This window comes from Hoplias malabaricus, chromosome 12 (assembly GCF_029633855.1).
Source record: "Hoplias malabaricus isolate fHopMal1 chromosome 12, fHopMal1.hap1, whole genome shotgun sequence".
Classification (NCBI taxonomy): Eukaryota; Metazoa; Chordata; class Actinopteri; order Characiformes; family Erythrinidae; genus Hoplias; species Hoplias malabaricus.
The window spans coordinates 2,740,126-2,750,329 of NC_089811.1; the positions used below are offsets into that span (position 1 = coordinate 2,740,126).

The window sequence follows — 10,204 nt, forward strand, 5'->3', positions numbered from 1 at the left end:
TTGGCTGGCCATTAATTACCCACCACTGTTGACTGGGAAATGTCACTATTTAAGGACATAACCATGTGGCTCTGGTCAGTGTTATTGCTCAGATCTTCACACCTGCACATTCCTCCTACATCCATTACATTACCTGAGCACTGACTTGTTCTACTACAGTCTTCTGTGGCACCACACTTTCACCACCATCTATGTGTGTTCTTAATGTTTTGGTTCATGTGTCTGTTATCTCTGTAGGAAAAACCAAAGGTGTTGAAGCCGCTGACCTTTCGTCCTGCAGTGGACACCGCAGGCGCTGCTGAGCCAGGTACTAATTTTTATATTCATTTGAAGTAATTAATTTCCACTTTGTAACTTTGACCTTTGGTAGTCTTGCGGCAGGTCTGATGCAGCGTAATGAGGTCTTTGGCCATTGGCCAGCTCTGTGTATCGTCATCGTTCATCTTCTGCCCAGGAGCTTGGACAGTGGCTTGTTTCGCTATGTTAAGCAGCACACTGTGATGAGTGATGCCTTGTCTGGTAACTCAATTTAAGGAGGCAAGTCTCAGACTCTCCCTGGCAAATCATTTTAAAATTCAGTTTATTAATCTGCGTGTGAACGTCCTGCTCTCTGAAGCATGACGTTCTGTGTTACTCTCCACACCTGGGGAAACAGACAGGGCCAGTAATGAGATTTTCAGCCCTCTAGTCTCTCTAACGGTGGCATGAGTCTTGGTTGGGGGAGGCTCTGCAGCAAACACGTTTCAAAAGCATGTGTGTGTGAAGAGGAGCGGCGCTGTGTCAGTGAAGTGTGTGGATGTCAGAGAGATGCTCAGAGGTTAAATAGCACCGCTGAGATACTTTTAGTCTTCGTCTAATTGGATTTCAGAGTTTAGACATGGCACTATCACATGAGGAGACAAGACATAATCGTTAAGCGGAATTCTTGTTGGTAAATGGACAGTGATTCCTCATTGGAATTGGTAGGGCTTGTCAAGTCCTGCACTGTGTTAAATTAGACCCTGGCTCTCAGCTCTCTGTGGCCCAGAGGCTCTTAGTCAGTTCTCGGTTGTTGATGAAGAAACTCCTGGGTCATTCATTCATTATCTGTAACCCTTATCCAGTTCAGGGTCGCGGTGGGTCCAGAGCCTACCTGGAATCATTGGGCGCAAGGCGGGAATACACCCTGGAGGGGGCGCCAGTCCTTCACAGGGCAACACAGACACACACACATTCACTCACACCTATAGACACTTTTGAGTCGCCAATCCACCTACCAACATGTGTTTTTGGACTGTGGGAGGAAACCGGAGCACCCGGAGGAAACCCACACAGACACAGGGAGAACACACCACACTCCTCACAGACAGTCACCCGGAGGAAACCCACACAGACACAGGGAGAACACACCACACTCCTCACAGACAGTCACCCGGAGGAAACCCACGCAGACACAGGGAGAACACACCACACTCCTCACAGACAGTCACCTGGAGGAAACCCACGCAGACACACCACACTCCTCACAGACAGTCACCAGGAAGAAACCCACGCAGACACAGGGAGAACACACCACACTCCTCACAGACAGTCACCCGGAGGAAACCCACGCAGACACAGGGAGAACACACCACACTCCTCACAGACAGTCACCCGGAGGAAACCCACGCAGACACAGGGAGAACACACCACACTCCTCACAGACAGTCACCCGGAGGAAACCCACACAGACACAGAGAGAACACACCACACTCCTCACAGACAGTCACCCGGAGCGGGAATCGAACCCACAACCTCCAGGTCCCCGGAGCTGTGTGACTGCAACATTACCTGCTGCGCCACCGTGCCGCTAGAGAAGGTTAAAACAGTATTAAATCACAAACAGCACAAATGTTACAAGAAAATACATATATTTGAGAAACTCTAATAAAGTATGAGAAACTATAAAACATCATATAAAGCATAAGTATATACTATTCAAATCCCTTGTATGTGTGCGCATACATGGCCAATAAAGCTTGATCCTGATTCTGATGTAGTCCATTATTACACTGAGAATATTTATCATTATTATTATTAAATATGTCACAATGGCACTGCCACACATTTCCAGGATCCAGGGTTCATCCCTTGCATTGAGTCATAGTCTTTGAAAAGTTCCTGAGACTGACTGTTTAATCAAAGGTGACTATAAACTTGAGTATAAACAGGTAAGACTTTTATTTTGATACTTTTCAGAATCAATTCTTTTCTTGCAGCTCAAACAGACCACAGCAGAACGTCCAGGTCAAGTATTACATGTCCATGCCTGTGCTTTCTGTCTCATCAGGAGGGAGAGTGGTGGATAAAATGGAGGTTGTCTACGACAGCGGGTGCTCCAGAGACACATTCAGGTGTCTCCATGGTGGTGGAGCTCCTAATGTGCAGAGAAATACAGGGCCAAAGTAGGTCTTATTTATATACAGTATATGTCACATACAGATACTTACTTAGAGAAGTCCATGGCCATAAGCAACATTTAACAAACTCTTGTTATTTATAATAATAATAATAATAATAATAATAATAATAATAATAATAATCAATTATATTTAATCAGCGCTAACTAAAATCACTTACAGAGGTCCACAAAACGACAACAACAAAAAACATGCGTAGCAACGCAAATGGTATAAAACAGCACATAGAATAAATAATTGCAGGTAGAAAAAGAGTAGCTAATGCTAACCAAGTCTTGGTAACACTGTGTGGACAGTGAATGTAAACATTTTCTGCTGGTGTCAAAGCAGAATAAAGATTCTCCAAGACATTGTCCGTTAGCAATGAGGCTACAGAAAGCAGACACTCTCGGTCGCTACAGATAGCAGTGGTGTTAGCAGGCAGTTAGCCAATGGCAGAGAGTAGTAGCAACAATGAACAGGCTCACCCAGTCCACAGGATGACAGACAGCAGCAGTAAACGCAGGCTCTTTCAGTCTAGGTATGACAGGCAGCACTGGTGGAAACAGGAAACTAGCTTGATTTCATCACCAAGACTAAAAGACTAAAAGACTTATCACCACCACTCGATTCAGCACATTTCTCTAGAGGGTTGCATGGGGGTGCTGCAGATACACTGAAAATTTCCTTTTGTTTTATAGTTAAGTGTAGCATGAAATTAAATTACTGGTCTACACCCAGAGATATAATTTGAGTAACATGTACTCATTCTGAAATTGTATAACTGGATGTAGATTATTTAAATTCATGCAACAATTTGACATAAAAAATTAAGTTAATTAAAAGTAGGGACGGGCATCTAATTAAAAAATAAGCAAAATCGACATCCAGAATCTTGTATATATCAGTTAAGGCGTTTTTCATTTTAATTCGGTTAATCTATTTTTTTTGTTGTTGTTGTTGTCAAAAGAAAACATACTATTGAGCATTTAATCACATGATTCTGCCTCTTCCAATCAACCACAGTGGCCAACTGAGCAACTCAAGTAGTTTGAACCAAAGAAAAATGCTGTATCTGTCTTTAGAACATATTTTGACTTTAGTGGCGATGACATTGAACATAAAGTAGTCAAATGTAAAGACTGGGAAAAAACTTCAGCGACCAAATATAATCACAAAAAAGACTAATTCAAAGTGTTGGTTTTTTCTATATTGCTGACACACCACTGCAGGATCTCCTAATCCTGGGGTTGATCCTCTCATCTAGTCACTGTCTGTGAGGAGTGTGGTGTGTTCTCTCTGTGTCTGTGTGGGTTTCCTCCGGGTGACTGTCTGTGAGGAGTGTGGTGTGTTCGCCCTGTGTCTGCGTGGGTTTCCTCCGGGTGACTGTCTGTGAGGAGTGTGGTGTGTTCTCCCCGTGTCTGTGTGGGTTTCCTCCGGGTGACTGTGAGGAGTGTGGTGTGTTCTCCCTGTGTCTGCATGGGTTTCTTCCGTGTGACTGTCTGTGAGGTGTGTGGTGTTTTTTCCCTGTGTCTGCGTGGGTTTCCTCCGGGTGACTGTCTGTGAGGATTGTGGTGTGTTCTCCCTGTGTCTGCGTGGGTTTCCTCCGGGTGACTGTCTGTGAGGATTGTGGTGTGTTCTCCCTGTGTCTGCGTGGGTTTCCTCCGGGTGACTGTCTGTGAGGATTGTGGTGTGTTCTCCCTGTGTCTGCGTGGGTTTCCTCCGGGTGACTGTCTGTGAGGAGTGTGGTGTGTTCGCCCTGTGTCTGCGTGGGTTTCCTCCGGGTGACTGTCTGTGAGGATTGTGGTGTGTTCTCCCTGTGTCTGCGTGGGTTTCCTCCGGGTGACTGTCTGTGAGGATTGTGGTGTGTTCTCCCCGTGTCTGTGTGGGTTTCCTCCGGGTGACTGTGAGGAGTGTGGTGTGTTCTCCCTGTGTCTGCATGGGTTTCTTCCGGGTGACTGTCTGTGAGGTGTGTGGTGTGTTTTCCCTGTGTCTGCGTGGGTTTCCTCCGGGTGACTGTCTGTGAGGATTGTGGTGTGTTCTCCCTGTGTCTGCGTGGGTTTCCTCCGGGTGACTGTCTGTGAGGAGTGTGGTATGTTCTCCCTGTGTCTGCGTGGGTTTCCTCCGGGTGACTGTCTGTGAGGAGTGTGGTATGTTCTCCCCGTGTCTGCGTGGGTTTCCTCCGGGTAACTGTCTGTGAGGAGTGTGGTGTGTTCTCCCTGTGTCTGCATGTGTTACCTCCATGAGCTCTGGTTTCCTTTGAGAGTCCAAACACACATGTTGGTAGTTTTATATGCTGTGTGAAACTGTCCATTTGTGTGAGTGTGTGAGTGGCTGGGTCCAGGGTGTGTTCCTCCCTTACATCCAGTGATTCCAGGAAGACACCATACTCACTGTAACTCTGATAAGGATGACGTTGTTACAGACAATGACTAAATGAATGAAAGTTTCTCTAGAACTTAGCTCTTTGAATAACAATTTAAATATTAAACATTTTCAAAACAGAACCGTGAAGTTCCTTTTAAAATGTTGAACCTCAACAACTATGTGACTTTCATCACTCTACCTTGCCTCCAGGGGACACTTGATCCTAGTTTTACTGAAGTAAATCTGACCATTTGAAGTAACATTAGCAGAGTTTCCTTTTATCCTCTTGGCTTTTTGCTTCTGGGAGTTGCTTTTTCCAGAGAGAACTACTCACAGCTGTCTGTTGTTTTTTATGCATGTCTCACACACTTCTCATACACTTCCTTTACCTAGGATTGCACGTTTACAACTTGTCACCTGTTTGCTAATTACACTCCTGTAGAAGCTGCTATTGTGTAACATCTCTGACACCCTTAATTACCCCATTAAGAACCATGTGGATGTGTTAGCGTACTGTTTAAGCATTTATGTCTTGCTTGGATAAAGCAGCTGATTAAGACAGACACCTTGAATATTGACACATATCAAATGCAGAACATGGGAACCGTAGGTATCCCATCTATTGTTATTAATTGTGAGCTTTTTCCAAGTATTGAGTGGTGTAAGAAATGTATAGGGTCCCCAAAATCGTTCTGTGCAGCAGAGGAACAGCATTATGGAGTGATGGAACTCCACAGCACAGGATAAACCTGTTGCAAAGAGGGACAAACTCCCTATTGTTAGCAGCCATGGCCTAAAGGTTAGGAAAGTGGGCTTGGGACCAGAAGGTTGCTGGTTTGATCCCCAGAGACAACAGGAAAAAAGGAGGTAGAGAAGTGAAGGAACAGTGCTTTATCCTCCCTCAACATTCACGGTTGACTAGTCATTCAGCAACATACCTAACCCCCAGTTTCTCTCCGGATGTTGAAGTAGCTGTCCACCACTGTGTGTTTTCTCTGCCCCCATTCAGTTCAGCATTCAACACCATCATTCCTCAGCACCGGATCAGAAAATTAAACTTACTCGACCTGAACACCCCCCTCCTCTACAGGATCCTGGACTTCCTGACGGAGAGCTACAGTATTCAAAGCCGGCTACAGTTGTCATATCCTATAGTTGTCAAAGGTCTTCTGAAATGGGCCACACTGGAGCATCCAGCTCAATGCAAAGCGCAGACCAGAGGGGCATCTCTGGATCTCTGGAGCGATGGACCTACATTCTGGCCACACAGTGTATTTTTAAATACATGTTATTTTTGTTGTGATCTAATTTGAAAGTAATTATCATTCAGTGAAGGTGCACAAAAGATGAAACCATTCATTGCCAGAGAGAAACCCACTTCCGAAGCAGAAATCCCAGCACAGTGGTTATCCCTGTAGGCTCTTTTCCCTTGTCGACGCTTCACATAAACAACAGGTGCTATGGAGACCTACTTTAAGAAGTAACCTCAAAAACCTCTCCTTCCTCAATTATTTAAAAATGGCAGCCCGTTTTTATGGAGGTTTCTGATGCTCATCTGCATAATTGAACCATGCAGTGCTGTAAACCTTTGGTGTATTCATTACTCTGTGCTGCAGATTCGTCTTCAGTTTCTTATTGAAACAGAGTGGATATAAACACTGAAAGGTTAATGCCTGAAAAAATGAGCTCCTGAGTCAGACTCTTGATTAGATTCTCATTACCTTTTGGTGTCGGCCCAGTGTGAGGAGTGTGGCGTAAAGGATGTGTTTCAATTACTGCCTCCCCCATGACAAACAGGTCTTTCCTCCTGGAATTCACGCCATCTTGGTTTAACCCTTTGAAGGATGAGGTTCCTTTGAGATCTCATACCATCACTTCACCATTGCTTCAAGTCTTCTTGAAAAGTGAATGGGAGATTGATTGAAAATTTCCACAGATGTGTGTGAGTGAGTGAATGTGTGAGGGTGTGTAAATGTCCACAGGTGTGAGTGCACCCATTGACGGGCTTCAGATGCACCCAGACCTTGATATGGATGAAGTGGTATCAGAAAATTAAGAAATTAAATTTATAAAAAATTGCTTTGCTTTCATTATAAAAGCCAAATACATCTATTGTGTTTGTGTCTTTTAAATCTTTGTCTAATCTATTTTCACTTCTTGCTCAGTATCTAAGCAACATTTGAAGGCCCTGAAACCAAGTCTACCAAAAAAGCCTTTTACCCTGCTGCTGGAGGCCAGTTGGGAACCTCTGGAGTGTTCATGGTTCAGTGCGTGATTAAAGCGTGACAGCAGGCTAAATGTGAGCCACTTACAGCTCATACAGCCTCCTCCTGAGAGGAGCATTAAGCTCGGCCTCATTGGAACCTTTGTCATCCTCAGGCTGGAGCCAAACAACTCTGTCTCTCATAACAAAGAGGCCGCCATTTCTCTGCCTCTCACTGTTTTGCACCGATGGAGGAGATTTGCCACCATCCCAGTAATTGTATTTGCAGCACTCCGTCCCTCATTTTCGCATGTCCTCATCAGAGCTTTTCAAAAAGGCTCTCCTTTACCTCCCCACCTTTTGTGATGATTACTGTATGGTGCCAACAACCACAGTCATCTTAGACAGTCCTTCTGCTCAAACAAGAGCTGTAATTTGGACAATTCTGCCTCGATTATAGCAGCACTCTCACATCTCATAGAGAAACCAGATGAAGTCTCCAGCGTTTGTCTTTGTCAGTCCCATGCGTATGTGGCTAGTCATTGTGTCTTTCAAGTTTCATTCATTCATTAATTAAAACATTCATTCATTATCTGTAACAGCTTCATCCTTTTCATGGTCATGGGGGGTCCAGAGCCTGCAGAGAATCATCAAGTGCAAGACAGGGATGGACACTTGACAAATCACCAGTCCATGGCATAGAGTCACTCAGACACACACACACAAACAAATGTATACACTCACCCAGTCACTCACACCCACACACACACTCACAGCTGTGGACAGTTTCACCCAGCCAATCCACCTGCCAACAGGAAACTGGAAGCCCTAGAGGAAACCCACACAGACATTGGGAAAACACATCATTCTCCTCACACACAATGCCCTGAGGTGGGGATTAACCCACAACCCCTGGATCCTGGAGCTTTGTGGGAGAGACATTACCTGCAGCACCACTGTGCTGCTATTTTGGTAAATTATTCTGTCAAGAAAGGGCATGAAATGAACACATCTGCTTTTCAAATGTAATGTTTATCTATGTGTCTCTCAATATCTTAGTGACAAGACCACACTGTAATAGTCTTCAAACATTTCCTGAATCTGTAGAGTATGCCCTTTCCAGTTCATATCATCACAAGTGCAAACATGACTCACATCCCGAGTTATGAAGCTAGGAAAATGGTTTGAGATACACAACATTAACCTCTTCTGCCTCTCACTGTGTGTAACTGGTGAATTCAGGTGTCTGTTTACATTTGATCTGAAAACGACAAATGGACACAGGTAGGTTTTCATTAGAAATGTGAAGAAATTGAGATCAAGTGCTTTTTAAAAAAGAGGTTAAAATCAAGATTAATCCAGTCTTCATAAATTTACCAAAACCTTACCAAATTGAATTTAAAAAATGATGTTTTAACCCTTTAACCTCACTCTTCCATTCAGTGTGCGTGGGTTTCCTCCGGGTGACTGTCTGTGAGGAGTGTGGTGTGTTCTCCCTGTGTCTGCGTGGGTTGTCTCCGGGTGACTGTCTGTGAGGAGTGTGGTGTGTTCTCCCTGTGTCTGCGTGGGTTTCCTCCGGGTGACTGTCTGTGAGGAGTGTGGTGTGTTCTCCCTGTGTCTGCATGGGTTTCCTCCGGGTGACTGTCTGTGAGGAGTGTGGTGTGTTCTCCCTGTGACTGTGTGGGTTTCCTCCGGGTGACTGTCTGTGAGGAGTGTGGTGTGTTCTCCCTGTGTCTGTGTGGGTTTCCTCCGGGTGACTGTCTGTGAGGAGTGTGGTGTGTTCTCTCTGTGTCTGCGTGGGTTTCCTCCAGGTGACTGTCTGTGAGGAGTGTGGTGTGTTCTCCCTGTGTCTGTGTGGGTTTCCTCCGGGTGACTGTCTGTGAGGAGTGTGGTGTGTTCTCTCTGTGTCTGCGTGGGTTTCCTCCGGGTGACTGTCTGTGAGGAGTGTGGTGTGTTCTCCCTGTGTCTGTGTGGGTTTCCTCCGGGTGACTGTCTGTGAGGAGTGTGGTGTGTTCTCTCTGTGTCTGTGTGGGTTTCCTCCGCGTGACTGTCTGTGAGGAGTGTGGTGTGTTCCCTCTGTGTCTGCGTGGGTTTCCTCCGGGTGACTGTCTGTGAGGAGTGTGGTGTGTTCTCCCTGTGTCTGTGTGGGTTTCCTCCGGGTGACTGTCTGTGAGGAGTGTGGTGTGTTCTCCCTGTGTCTGTGTGGGTTTCCTCCGGGTGACTGTCTGTGAGGAGTGTGGTGTGTTCTCCCCGTGTCTGTGTGGGTTTCCTCCGGGTGACTGTCTGTGAGGAGTGTGGTGTGTTCTCCCCGTGTCTGTGTGGGTTTCCTCCGGGTGACTGTCTGTGAGGAGTGTGGTGTGTTCTCCCTGTGTCTGCGTGGGTTTCCTCCGGGTGACTGTCTGTGAGGAGTGTGGTGTGTTCTCCCTGTGTCTGTGTGGGTTTCCTCCGGGTGACTGTCTGTGAGGAGTGTGGTGTGTTCTCCCTGTGTCTGTGTGGGTTTCCTCCGGGTGACTGTCTGTGAGGAGTGTGGTGTGTTCTCTCTGTGTCTGCGTGGGTTTTCTCCAGGTGAGTGTCTGTGAGGAGTGTGGTGTGTTCTCCCTGTGTCTGCATGGGTTTCTTCCGGGTGACTATCTGTGAGGAGTGTGGTGTGTTCTCCCTGTGTCTGTGTGGGTTTCCTCCGGGTGACTGTCTGTGAGGAGTGTGGTGTGTTCTCTCTGTGTCTGTGTGGGTTTCCTCCGGGTGACTGTCTGTGAGGAGTGTGGTGTGTTCTCCCTGTGTCTGCGTGGGTTTCCTCCGGGTGCTCCGGTTTCCTCCCACAGTCCAAAAATACATGTTGGTAGGTGGATTGGAGACTCAAAAAGAAAAACAGTGTCCGTAGGTGTGAGTGACTGTGTGAGTGTGTGTCACCGTGCGAAAGTCTGGCGCCCCCTCCAGGGTGTATTCCTGCCTTGTGCCAAAAGATTCCAGGTAGGCTCTGGACTGGATAAGCCATTCCAGACGATGAATAAATGAATGAATGAAGGATTCTTACCTGAAATCTACTCTTAGTCTATGTTCTGTTAGCATATGTGTTTAAATACTGTATATAGAGGCAGTGAAGGGACACATTAATCTCCACCTCATCTTTCCAAAATCGACCTCAACACGTTTTGAGAGAACAGCCTCTAATGTGTCTTTATGATTTGATTGTGACTTTTAGTGATATTTACTTATGTCA

General features: G+C 45.9%; 1 long non-coding RNA gene across 1 annotated transcript; it reads right to left on the reverse strand.

The window, feature by feature from the left end:
• Positions 1-2,285: 2,285 nt before the first annotated feature.
• LOC136710543 (uncharacterized) lies at positions 2,286-6,639 on the reverse strand. The gene is made up of 3 exons (XR_010804642.1): positions 6,506-6,639; positions 2,906-2,973; positions 2,286-2,395 (listed from the first exon to the last, which is right to left on the reverse strand). It is a non-coding gene; the product is annotated as an uncharacterized lncRNA (long non-coding RNA).
• Positions 6,640-10,204: the final 3,565 nt, after the last annotated feature.